The sequence below is a fragment of the Phalacrocorax aristotelis genome, chromosome 5 (genome assembly GCF_949628215.1).
Source record: "Phalacrocorax aristotelis chromosome 5, bGulAri2.1, whole genome shotgun sequence".
NCBI classification, from domain to species: domain Eukaryota; kingdom Metazoa; phylum Chordata; class Aves; order Suliformes; family Phalacrocoracidae; genus Phalacrocorax; species Phalacrocorax aristotelis.
The window spans coordinates 45,249,158-45,261,530 of NC_134280.1; positions in this window are offsets into that span (position 1 = coordinate 45,249,158).

Below are 12,373 nucleotides of genomic sequence, written 5' to 3' on the forward strand. Positions count from 1 at the left end.
ACACTCACACTGTTATTCCTTCTTTCTGTATTAAGTAAGATATTCTAGAAGTTATCCATGTTGGTGAATGAATCAAGAAGCAGCAGAGTATATTTGTTTCCAAATTATACCCAGTCAAGCCTAGGATTTACATGGAAATGTAATCTGAATTGTATTGGTGGGAATTACTTCTCATTTTAGGGGAGGAAAGTTCACAGTCACACACTGCTGACTATTTTAGGCAAGTCTGGAGTGGCAAAATCCAGGGATAAACTTTCATTACCCCCACAGGGAGGCAGCATAGGGGAACACTACTTTTCCCTTTCTGTCCCTGCACTCTGGTTGAAGTAAGGTATGCCCTAGGCACCAGATAGTAAAAAGCAGAGTAACACATGGTCCTTGTGACCATGAAAGAGCAAAGATCAAGCAGGCATTGCCAGCACAATAATCCTGCTGACACAGGCAGTTTGTGTATGCTGTGTGCATAAATATTTGCACTAAGCAATGCTAGGTGCCTTTCTTCACATTTGTGTTTCATAGGAATGAAAATCTTCCTTGTGCTGAAGCAAAGTTGTGCAGCTCTAGTCTGCAGTCCTAGATGGTTCTCCAGGTTTCTCATTCAATACAAGGGCAAAACAAATGTCCATGATGCCACATGCCTTGGTATGCCAAAACCATACCAAAAAGACACAGCAGAAAGGGGCTTGCATATAACGTGCTTCCATTGGAGTTTATGGGAAAAAAGGAACGATCAGACCACTCTCAGGGAAAACCAGTCCAGGAGCAGAACAAGGAATCAGAGATAGTGAGGGAAGAAAAGCAAGTTAAAAAGCAAGTTAGGAAGTTTGGTAACCTTAGCATCTTCGTAGCATGTTATTGGGAAAATACTACAGCCTCCTGAGTGACTGATTAAATGCTTATGCTCAGGAAAGAGAACTGGGGTGGCAAAAAGGATGCTGCACATTTTGTGATGGACATGCTAATATGTTGACATGTCGTTAAGCAGTCCATCAGACAGGTTGATGCATGCCACCTTCTCCATATGCTAAGACTAGTGATGCTGGGGTAGATTGTGGCTCTAAATGCTACAGCTGACAAGGTACGCACAACAGGGCAAGGGGGAATGCTGACACTCATGCCTGCTGCCTGCCCTGAAGATCCTATTAGATTTGTTTTGTGCCTGATATTTAGATACAATATTTGGTTGTTTTCCTAAAAGTGGTATTCATGGGTGAGGAATTGGCAGCAGTCCTGTTTTCACTAATCAAAAAAATTACCTAATTTTTTGAGATATTGCAAAAATAGGACATAGTTTTACCAGATGCAATAAAGTTTGTATCTTTAGCAGAAAAAGTGCCACAGAAATTGTTCTGAACCTTCAGGAACCAAACTAGGGCTTAGAAAAGAGAAGCTGTCTTTGCATGTATGTATAGAAGAAAAACAGGTGGGAAATTTTGTCAGAGTTGAGTTCTACTGTCTGTATATCCCAGTTTCTGGTGGACAGTAGGGATGACACAGATTTTGCAGATGTGAACAATAGTTGGCAGGTGTCCAAAACCAACAACAAAATGTCAAGAATTACTTGGACAGTCTGCAAGAAGTCTGTCAGCAAAAAGAACACAGTTCCTGAATGACCACTACAAAGGAGTTATGCCTGAGGACATACGCTGATTTTGAGACCTGTATGCATAACCAAGAAAAGACTTTACAGACACACCAATGAAAAAGTGTATTTTCTTTTCTGTTGGGTATGGGAGTTCACTGTAAAGTATATGTAGCCAAAATCAAAACAGCAGATGTATAAAAGTTACAACACTTCTGTAAACATCTTTCAGATTTTGCTCAGTCATGTCGTTTAGTCATATGCATTATACAATTACTACTCTCTTTGGAGTGTTTCATTGTAAGCAGCTCCCAAAATATAATGTAAACCATCAAGACCTAGTTACCAAAAGAAATAAAGTGTCTGTTATGGCTAACTACTAACCTCTATAACTACTAGCCACTAATTGCTGTGTAGTAAAATGCAGGGAAAAAGTAACTCCAGGAAGTAAGAAAATAGATCAATTTATGTTGAACAGCTTATGGAAGTTATGCGGTAGCTACCATATCCGATTCTTGGTAAGATGCTAACAAATCTTAAAGGTTTAAAATCGTCTGGCTTTACAAAGAACAGCCATTGAAGCAATTGTATTGTCCACAACACATAACTGAAATTACTGTGGACTGGCATCACATAAATAAACACCACACAATTACATTTACAGTCTGGGGTTAATGACAAGTCTGAACCAGGAATATATTATTTTAGGCAGAACTGCTCAATATAATTTCTCAGGAATGTCTGCTTTATGGGGCATTTCAGTATATTGGCTCGCTTTTATTTGGAAGAGGAATTCTGGTTTCAGCTCAGCTCTGGGCTCATTCATTCTGAAGCCTAGTCTTCTGGCCAGGAAGTCTGCTCCTGTGCACTGCTTCCAGCTCAGTGCTTTCTAGTCTCCCTCTCACTAATTCCAGGTGTTGTAACACTCCATCACACAGAGTTCACTTTCTTTTCTGTGGTCTTTATTATCAGATACTTTTCAGATATAAATCAATTCTCACACAAGCTTTTTCAATGCTGGTTTACAGGACTTTCAGCCCTTTAGTCTTTCTTATAATTCATCTTTTCTTGGTTCTACAATCACATTTTATTTCCTTCCAAATAGCCGATAACTTTTTGGTAATGCAGTGATTAGGAGTGGATAATTTCAGTTGAAGTCATGTCAGCCAGTACTGCACTTTCCTTGTTGATACAATTATTAAGGAGCTGGCAGCTTCTTGACAGGTTCATAGGTAATCAGCATATACTTCAAGTCCCTGTAGCGAAGACTGACATGTGTCATAAAAGACCATTCTAGATAAAGCAAAGTGCAGTTAGATGCTGTTTTCCCACACCTGAGAGTGCATTTGTTGAATCAGTAGATTTACTTGCCCTTCACGTCCCTCTCCACACTTCTTTGGATCATACCTCCCAGAGAAGGCCTTTGGTTGCTCAGCATGATTCCTATTCTGCTTTCTGTTGTGCTTCCAATTTCTGAGAGGCTCCTGACGGATTCCCATGTCCTTGCTAACACCATCTGTAGCAATGAATCTGCATGGTCTGCAGAATCCTCAGCAGAGCACTTACACATCCTCCATGATATTAATGACTAGGTCCAGCCATAGTTCTAGCCCTGGCAGTATTTCTGAGAGAGAACTCAAACATAAATGATAAATATTGGCTTGCTATTCATTAGTCACTTTTCTATTCAAAGAGCCAAACCTAGAAACTTTGATCTTCAGTCTGTCATCAGAGGAAGAGGGACAATTAAGATGTCGTGGATTGTTCTTTACAAAAAGAAAATGCAGTTAGCAAAAAAAACCCACAACACCCTAGTAAAGCAACAAATTGGAAAAGTCAAAACATTGTACCTTCTAAAATAAAAATATTGAAACAAAATTGATTTTAATTTCAAAATCATATTTCCAAGCCAAATTCAGAACAACATAATTTAACAATTAAACTAGCATTTGTAATGATGTATGATCCAATGATTATTTAGGCTGAGGGAGGGGAATGGAGGTGATGAAACAGGAACTTTAGTTTGGACAACTCTAGTAATGAACTTCTGATTGTCTTGAAAAAAACAATGAATTCCTTTCTTTTATCAGGAGAAGCCATCTTATTTGTCTGCTGCCCTTAGGTAAAGAATGGATGGATCAAAGGTTTTACATGATGTTTCCAGCCTGCAGAACAATGTTATGCTGATTGCAAAGGAATTCATGTGATGAGGTAAGGTGTGAGTTGCTGGAGTGGTGCCTGGGGTTATCTTTGGTCTCTCTGCCCTCTGAAGGGAGACATGCCATCACACAGTGCTACCCCAGATGCACACGTATAGCACCGGGGAGGGCTCCTGTCTGTCTCTCCTTGTGACAGATTGTGCAATGCCAGCCAGCTCTCCTGCTTGGTTTCATTTTTTGTGAGAAAGGGTCTCCTCTTACCAACAGGTAGCTTTTGGTCACATTAACTGTGCCATGAAAGTTACCTTTGTGAACGCTTGTTTGTCATTTTAACTAAGGGAATCAAAATATCACCTCATGTCTGCTTCTCAGATTAGTTCATGGGAGCTGACTGTGTGTGCTGTAAGCGAAAAGCACTACGTCTCTGCCTTTATACAGAGATTTGACTGATAATTGGTCCATTGGTAATCCTAGTCATTGTCTCGCACCCTGGAACAAATATGCTCTCATACACTACCATCACCATCAGCTAACCGCAGTTCACTCACTTTTTATTTTTTTTCCTTTGTACCTCATCAGAAAGGCTGTCTGTACTGCCTATCTCAATACTTTTGCTTGTTATTCACTTACTGGCTCCCAACTGTCCTCTCTTCAAGATTTTTTATTATTTCCATGGGAGCCTTGAGAAGACAGTTTCAGTCTTACTGTGTTTTTCTGAATGCCAGTTCCCTGCACAATGGAAGCTTCACTGTGAATTACACTCATTTACCAGGTCAGTGTATGGCTTTGCTTCCCCTTCTGGGAGGATAATTTGTAGCTTCTCTCATGCCCACTGGACAGGTGAGTTTGGACACCTTCACTTGCTATATCTGACTTTATCTGGATCCACAGAAAAGTACTTTAGGAAAAGTTAAAGCATAGCCCTTGCAGCCCCTGCCTTGTTTTAAAAGAGATGCTATCTGGGCAGACAGTAGTGACTAAATATTCACATTGGAAAGACTGCCTGATAATAAACTTTAAACTATTCAGTAACAATGAATCTGCTTGTTGCTCCTGGAGTTTTTCGCCAAAGAGAACATTTGCCTCCAAAGAAGAAACCATTGATCTTTGACATCTTTGACCACCATAACTGATGCAGCATGGGTTCCTGGACACAAGCAGGAGCACCAGCAGTTTGTTTTGCTCATTGTCTGTTGTAAGCACATTAGCAAAAGCCAGTGGGTCTCAGACAGCCAGACTAGGGCGCATGGTCTGGCCCGGGGGCCTGGGATCCAGACTGGACCAGCAGCGCCTGCCACCTGCTCCAGTCGGACAGAGGTGCTGCAGCAGAGCTAGGGACAACAGGGTGAGTGACTGGACTAGCAGGTTTGCTGCAGGGGAGGCTGGAGAAGCCATGGAAGAGCTGCACCAGGTAGGGAGAAGAAGGATGGGAGGCTGAAGGCTTCCTTGCCCTCTTCTAGCAGAGTCCCTGGGGTAGTTTGCACAGCACAGCCTTGGCCTGGGCTAACCAGCCCCGTCACCTCTTATTGCTGTGGTTTAGCTTTTACAAGGAAATACTTCACGTTTTAAAATCTACAACTATAACTTGAGATTTAACCATGTTATCTGTCACAGGAAAACCACCCTTCATCCTCTTTCAGTTTCTGAGGGTTGCCTGTTCCTAAAGGAGCAGAAGATAGCCTCTTTCTTGGTGCCATTTTAAGGCTCCTCCTATAAGCACGTATAAATGCACCATAAATAATTATGGACTTACCCTTCCAGCACTCCCATCTAGAAAGAAAATAAGATTTTTTTCCCCATTTCACACCAGGAGGAGCTGAATGTGTACACACACACACACCCCTTTCTCCTCCTCCCACTTCTGATTTGTTCCAGGTCACCCAGGAATTGCAGGATTTTCCACCACAGGTCCTGGAAGGATCCTGGAGGAGGTGGGTGCCAGTCTGCTGTCTTGACCATTTCCTTGGGGAAGAGAGGACCTAACAGGGAACAGAGGATGGCTGCTACCCAAACCATGACCTATTTATTTATGATGCTTCCCAGGGGAGCTGTGGATACATTAATCTTGGCCTCCAGCTGTGATTACATTAAAGAAAAAGCTTCCAAGGGGGCCTCTCTTTACCGCTCATCTGCAGTGACTCTGCCATTAGTTATTGAACACAATAAAAGGACATTGTCACATTACCTACTATTACTATTTTTCAAGCACTTACCAGTGTTCTCTCTGTTGCTCAATGAATACATGAATACTTGCAGCTGAAATAAATTAGAGAGGCTGCCTTAAGATCTTCTGCTGGAGAGAAAAGCCTAGCTATGTTTTCATATTTCATTTATTTTGGATTTATGTAATTAGCTGATAAAAGTATGCACAGTCAAACTTTAATCAGAGGGCTTTCAAATTTAACCTTTTGGCTTCAGATAAATCTTTGCTGTAGTTTCAGTTCTCTTCAGTGGACTCAGCTTTGGCTCTCAGTTCACAGGCTTGTATGCAGGAAAACCATTTATTTTTACTGGTTTCTTACAGGGATGGTTCTATTGTGGATCTGCAAATAGTACAGTGTGAGTTCAGCAATAAATCAAGGTCAAGGCAGTCTGAGAAAGCTTCTACTTAAAGGTCTAGTCCCGTGCTTTACATACATGTCTGCCTTCTATCTCTGATAAGGAATGTCATAAACAGGACTTGTGAGGATATTTGTATTCCTCCTTTAAATAAGTAAATTCTTTTTGCAGGAAATTGAAGAGGTGGGTGATGTGGAATATTCAAAGTAGTTGGTTTCTGCAAAGGAAAGAAGGGTGGGGTGTTTAACACTTTCTTTATTCTGATAATCTTTTTTGATATAGAAAAGAGAGGCCCATGTGTTACTCATTTTGGACCATCATAAAAAGGAGAAGAGAATACAGAGTTTGTCTCTCCAAGAATTTATGAAGGCCATAGAGGTAGTCTCTGTGGCCTGCTGTTAGATGTATTATGGCTCTACCCTTGGAGCATTGCAATTCTGGTACCTTGAGGTCTGAGGAAACAAGCACTAAGGTGCTGGTTTATGTGATGACATAATAAAAAAAACCCTCAAAAGTTAAATACAAATAGGAAAAAAAAATGTATCAATGATCAAGTCAACCTTTTTACCCAATTAACCATTTTTTTGCCTAATCATGCAACTAACTGGGCAGCAGTCTTGATGACCTACCAGTCCTCACAGGAGCAGGATCACATGAACCTCTGATCATGGATGTACTTGATTAAAGCACTCACAGTCTGAAACTAATGGGGATGCTTTTTGCTGTCAGTGAAGGCAGTTGGCCCAAGTTATAAGCTGTTATGAGACAATGATATCTTTTCCACACTCCAGTGTATGGTTACTGTAGTAGGTGGTTTGACCGCTATCCTAGGGTGATTTAGAGTAGCCTTTCATTAAGCAGCATTGCCACTTCAGTTCTTCACACTCTGTTGCTTACCCACACTTCTTCTCTATCAGCCACTTGCTAGGGGTAACAAACGAAGCTTAGGAAAAGGGAAGCAGTGGCGTTTCTCCAGAGTGATAGACAGGGACTGTCACACTTTGAGTACATTTCCCCTGCAATCACATCAGAATGGGTAATTCCCCCCAGGCAACTCTCCTGTCCTAGCACAGATTCCTGCTGATGGTCAAGGGGCTCCCTCAGCTCTCTCCAGGGCTTCTCCTGCCATTGAAACTGCCAAGGACCTCCAGCTCTTCTTCCTGGCGGCAGGATCCACAGCTGGGAATGAAGGTCTAAGTACATTTGGAGCCCTATGTTGGTTGTTAAGTAAACATTATTCTGTTAAGTAAAACTGGGGAGGCAGAAACACCAGCTGCTCCTTATACTGAATAACTGCCTGCGTTTGCAGCCCTACACTTTTGTCTAAGTGTGCTCACCTGACCAGGTCTGGAGGGGTGTGACAGAAAAGCTGGCAAGAAAATGGGACACTGCCATCTCTTTACCTTCAGCTTGGGAGTAGCTTCTTCTCATCTGCCTTCCTTGTCCCTCACCTTTCCTTATATTGCAGGGCATGAGGAAGGAGGCCTGTTCCTAACTGAGGTCTGGTCTCTGCACCCTGTCCTACCCATCAACAGTGCCACTGGACAGGTTGTCATGTGCTGGTCATGCAGTATGAGAAAGTGCTAGCAATATTTGCTGCCTGGTAGCTATAGCCTTATTTAGCCTTATGATCACTCTAGTAGCTGAATTTCTGATTTTGCCAGAGACAAAGATCATTGCTGTATTTGGAAGTGATCCTGTTCTGTGGCTACAGAGGCAAAAGGTTCTTCTTTCTTAGGACATGCCAGAGATCTGCTTTAAAAGATCAAGCTACAGATTTTGCAGCTTTGGGTGAAGAGAGTCCATCTGAGCTCCTTCTCACCTCGTAGACTACTTGGGCATTGTAAGGTGTGCATGTGTGGCACCACACTTTGCAGATACTGGTGTCTTTTCATCTTGTCTTTTCTCTGCCTGTGACATGAGAAGAAGGAGGTTTGGAGCTTCCTCCCAGGGTCCATTAGCATGACCCAGAAGACACTGTGTATTCCACTGTGGCTGGAACAACCCTACAAAGATTTTCAGGATGTTTAGACTATCTATATTGTTGTTTTGAGGTAGCCTCTAAATCTCTTCATGGTGTAGTTTCTGTGTCCTGATCTGTGCAGAGCTAGCCAAACTGGGAAAAGAAGTTGTAGGCAGCCATCTCTCCTACACACCTTGCTATGCAACTGTTGAAGATTACACAACTGTTCCTGTTCTAGAGACAGGAACCGACATTTCCATCCTACTGTCTAGTACCAAGTGTGTCTCAACTTTGAACAGAAATTTTGACACAAGATTCATGCAGTTTGCCACAATTTAGGTGAAATGCAAAATCTAAACTTTGTTAGAACAAGAAGTCTCCTATTCTTAGCTTTGGTGTGATTTAATCTTAATCACATATTTTTGTCTGATAATGTCATGAAACCTCTTCAGAGGAACTGATACTTCAGGGAAGTTAGGCTGTACAGACAGTAAGAAGAACCTGGCACTGACCAAGGAGATGCAAATTGCTGCTGATATGGTATGTATATGTCATGCTGGGGACATCCGAAATGTACAGGCTTGAATGATGAAAGCTTTTGATATGTAAATAATGATGTGACAGAAGATGTTGGATGGTGAAGGCAACTTGGTGGGAAAATAATTATTTTTAATATGGCTGTTAGACTTAAGCTCTTATGAAATCTCTTGGGAGAAGACATCAGTGTCGACCTGAGATTTCACATTGTAAGAATCAGTCAGATGGTGGTATGGGCTCTGCAAACTATTCATGAAATACGACAGTGGGAAAGGACCAGGAAAAGATCAGGTAGAGATAAGGTATAGAGGAAGAATAATTATCTATTCTCTCAATAGATAATGGATTCTCATATGGTGAGGGCAAGAGAAGATGACCTACAAAATGAACAGATGGAAGAAGTAAGAGGAGAAAGCAGAAGGAAAGGATTATGAAAGTAGAGGGAGGACATAACTGAGTTTCAAAAGTCACGAATGTGTCCAGGAAAAAAGGGCAGAGTGAGCTGGCCAGTGTAAGCACAGCAGTGGAGTAAAGACTGTGGAAACCTGAGTGGAAACAATTGAGTGAAGTAGGGAATGTGCAATAAGGGTTTAACTCTTCACCATAACAGTATAAGATTTCCTTCTACTTTTCCAAGGGAAAAGCCTCTGACCCACTTTGCAGTTTTGCAGTTGGAAGACAATTTACTCAGGAGTTTTGAGAGGGGCTAGGGAAGAGCTGAGGCCAAGGCTTCAAGACAGGGAGCCCAATGGGGAGAAAACAGTCCTCTCTGAAGTATAATTTGGGCAATGGTGGAAATGAAGGAAAATGAAGGAGCACACATGGGAGGCTTCCTTTCAAATTTGGATGTAAGTTTTTCAGTGTTATGTTAGAGGAAAGTAGTTCTGCCATGACTACTTTTGAGATTGAAAGTTGTGTACAAAAGCAAGTACAGCCCTCTGGGGCAATCACAGGCAATGGCCCCGTGCTTTCCACCACAGACGTGCTTAAATCCTGAAAGTGGTGGCTATCTCAAGATCATTTAGATTAGGCCTGACTGGAAAGCTGTCAATAACAGTGCTGGCTGGAGCGTAAAGTGTGAAAGGCCTATTGCTCTGTTTCACAGTGGACAACACTGATTCTCAGTAGCAATTACCTGTGAAACTCAACCAGGACAAGATCAGATATCACTATGATCTCAGCCTGAAAAGTCAAAAATAGTATACAATTCTTCAGGCAACAAAACCAATAACTAGTCACAACTACTTTAAAGGAAAGCATGGAGGTCAGATGGGTCACAGCAGTGGAGCAGTAAGGATATCATAGACATGGATCCATGTCACTCTTTGCACTTAACTCATAGCTAATAAAGTTGCCACGGAAGGCAACTATCCTGATAGCTGGAGGCTGTTGTTTGAAAAGGCTTGTTATGTAGAGGGTGTTTGTAAGGTCTCTGTCTCTTGACTGGAATGTCTGGGTACGTTATCATATGCACCAACTCTTTTTATCCAAGTGCTGGCTGAAATTTGTATCGTACCTGTGTTACAGAAAATGTTCCAAAACCAGATGAAATCTTGTGGGTCACAAACAATTACTAGAGGTGAGCATGAACAGAAACATAATTTCTCAATTCCAGAACTAGAAACCATTAGTTTCTCTCAAGTGTAATGATTTCCTCTGCTCTTTTCTGTGTCCCTACATCAAAGAACAGGATCAAGCAATGTTATCTTAGGGAAAACTTGTTCCTGTGGTGTTCCCGATACAGTACAAAAATCAGTGCAAAAAGTGATTCACCATTTGGCAGTAAGAATTACCACTGCTGAGGTACTTGCAGCATATGCTGATGGGGGTACGTAGATAAACACCCTGATAAACACAGTCAGAGACTAAATGGAGCAGATTGGCTTGCAGTCTGTTCACTGTCATTTCCTACCCATGCCTCTTTGACAGAGGGAGGGAATACATGAAAACTCTGAGATTCAAAGGAAAGGTGGAAAGAAAGAATAAGAGGCGAACAGATGCTGCCAAACTGCTACTTTACATGAGTCAGTGACTCAAAATAACATTTCCAAAAAAGAAGCTGATTGTCAGGGTTTTACCTAAAAGATGCAGGAAACAAAATTTGTACAGCATGTGGTGTCTGCTAGAATAGCCACCCAGGATTAGACCACAGGCCTCTCTGACTCTGTCTTCTCTCTGACAGGGGCCAAAAGTCATGGCCTAGAAAAGCACATAAGAACAGGGCAAACATATATGATACTTCCCCTTTGATTTGAACTTGGATCCTGCTTGAATCTTGCCTGTAGTTTTTATGCTGGAATTGGAAAGTTGATCCCTAGCCAGTTTCCCCAGTACACTCAGGATTTCAGAGACCTCTTTTTCTCCCCTTGCAATATCTCTTTTCCAGGCTGAGAAGCTGTAGCTTGCTCATTCATTCCTTACATAGAAGCTGTTCCACACCTTCGATCATCCTTCCTGATCCATCTATGAACTTTTATTCAGTTTGGTGGCATCGTTTTTTAGACCGGAAAGGCAAGAACTGCACATAACATTAAAGGAAAAGGCAATCTGCTCCCAAAACAGAATTAACTCAGGCAAAAGCAGATACTGCTTTAGCCATTATGTCGCTAGTTTGCCTCTTGCACTACAGAGAAAAACACAACAGCTTTCTTACAAGTCTTTCCTTTCTCTGAAAGGAAACTTTCTCTGAAAGTTTCATCTGCAGTGACAGCTGTATCTGTAGTCCGAGAGGCAGTGGGATGTGGAACACAGCAAAGCGGAAGATGCAGCCTCCAAGCCCTGCTGCAAATCCAGAAGAAGTGCTTGCCTCCTTGGTCTTTCTCCCACAATGCTGCCTCCTAAAGATATGTTGTATATTTTTTTCGGAATGCTTGATACCACACAGTGCTGTACATGCTCCAGCATAGGTCCCATGGAATTTTGCTGCAGATCTGAGCTCTCAGCTCTTGTGTAAAACAGAGCACAAGGTACCAGTTTGGGTGCACAGAAAATGAGAAACATGTAATTATTGTGTACATTTCCAGCTGCTTAAGCCGTAAGATCAGCCAAAAATTTGGAATATTATTTTTCTTTATCTACTCCTCCTTTGGAGGGGGACACACATAAAAACCAGCTGCTTTCAGTATATAACCCTGATTCATTTCCAAAAAGAGTGCATCTTACCAACAATATATTCAGAGTTAATTTGGAAATAAAATGCTATGTCATCCTGTACTTAAAGATTTAAAGACAAGGCTTACATGGAAGTAGCTAGAACTAGGCAACCATAATTCTTTAATTTCTTGGCTTTGCAGCTTTAGCATAGCTAGAGCTATAATTTTAGCTAAAAGTATGAGATCCCAATGGTTCTCAGAAAAATAGCCTTTACAGCACTGATGGTGTAAAAATTTGAAACTTATCATGTTAACCAACTCCTAAAAGAAACAGCAAGAAAAGCATTGTCACCTCTAGGAGGCAGCATTTTATTGCAAACACACAATGTATAATTCAGTGTCTGACACTTCGGAAGGTTTTGAGGCTTCTCAAATCTCCTGTGATTATAAAAAAAAATTCTAGTAGAAAATAAATAAACAT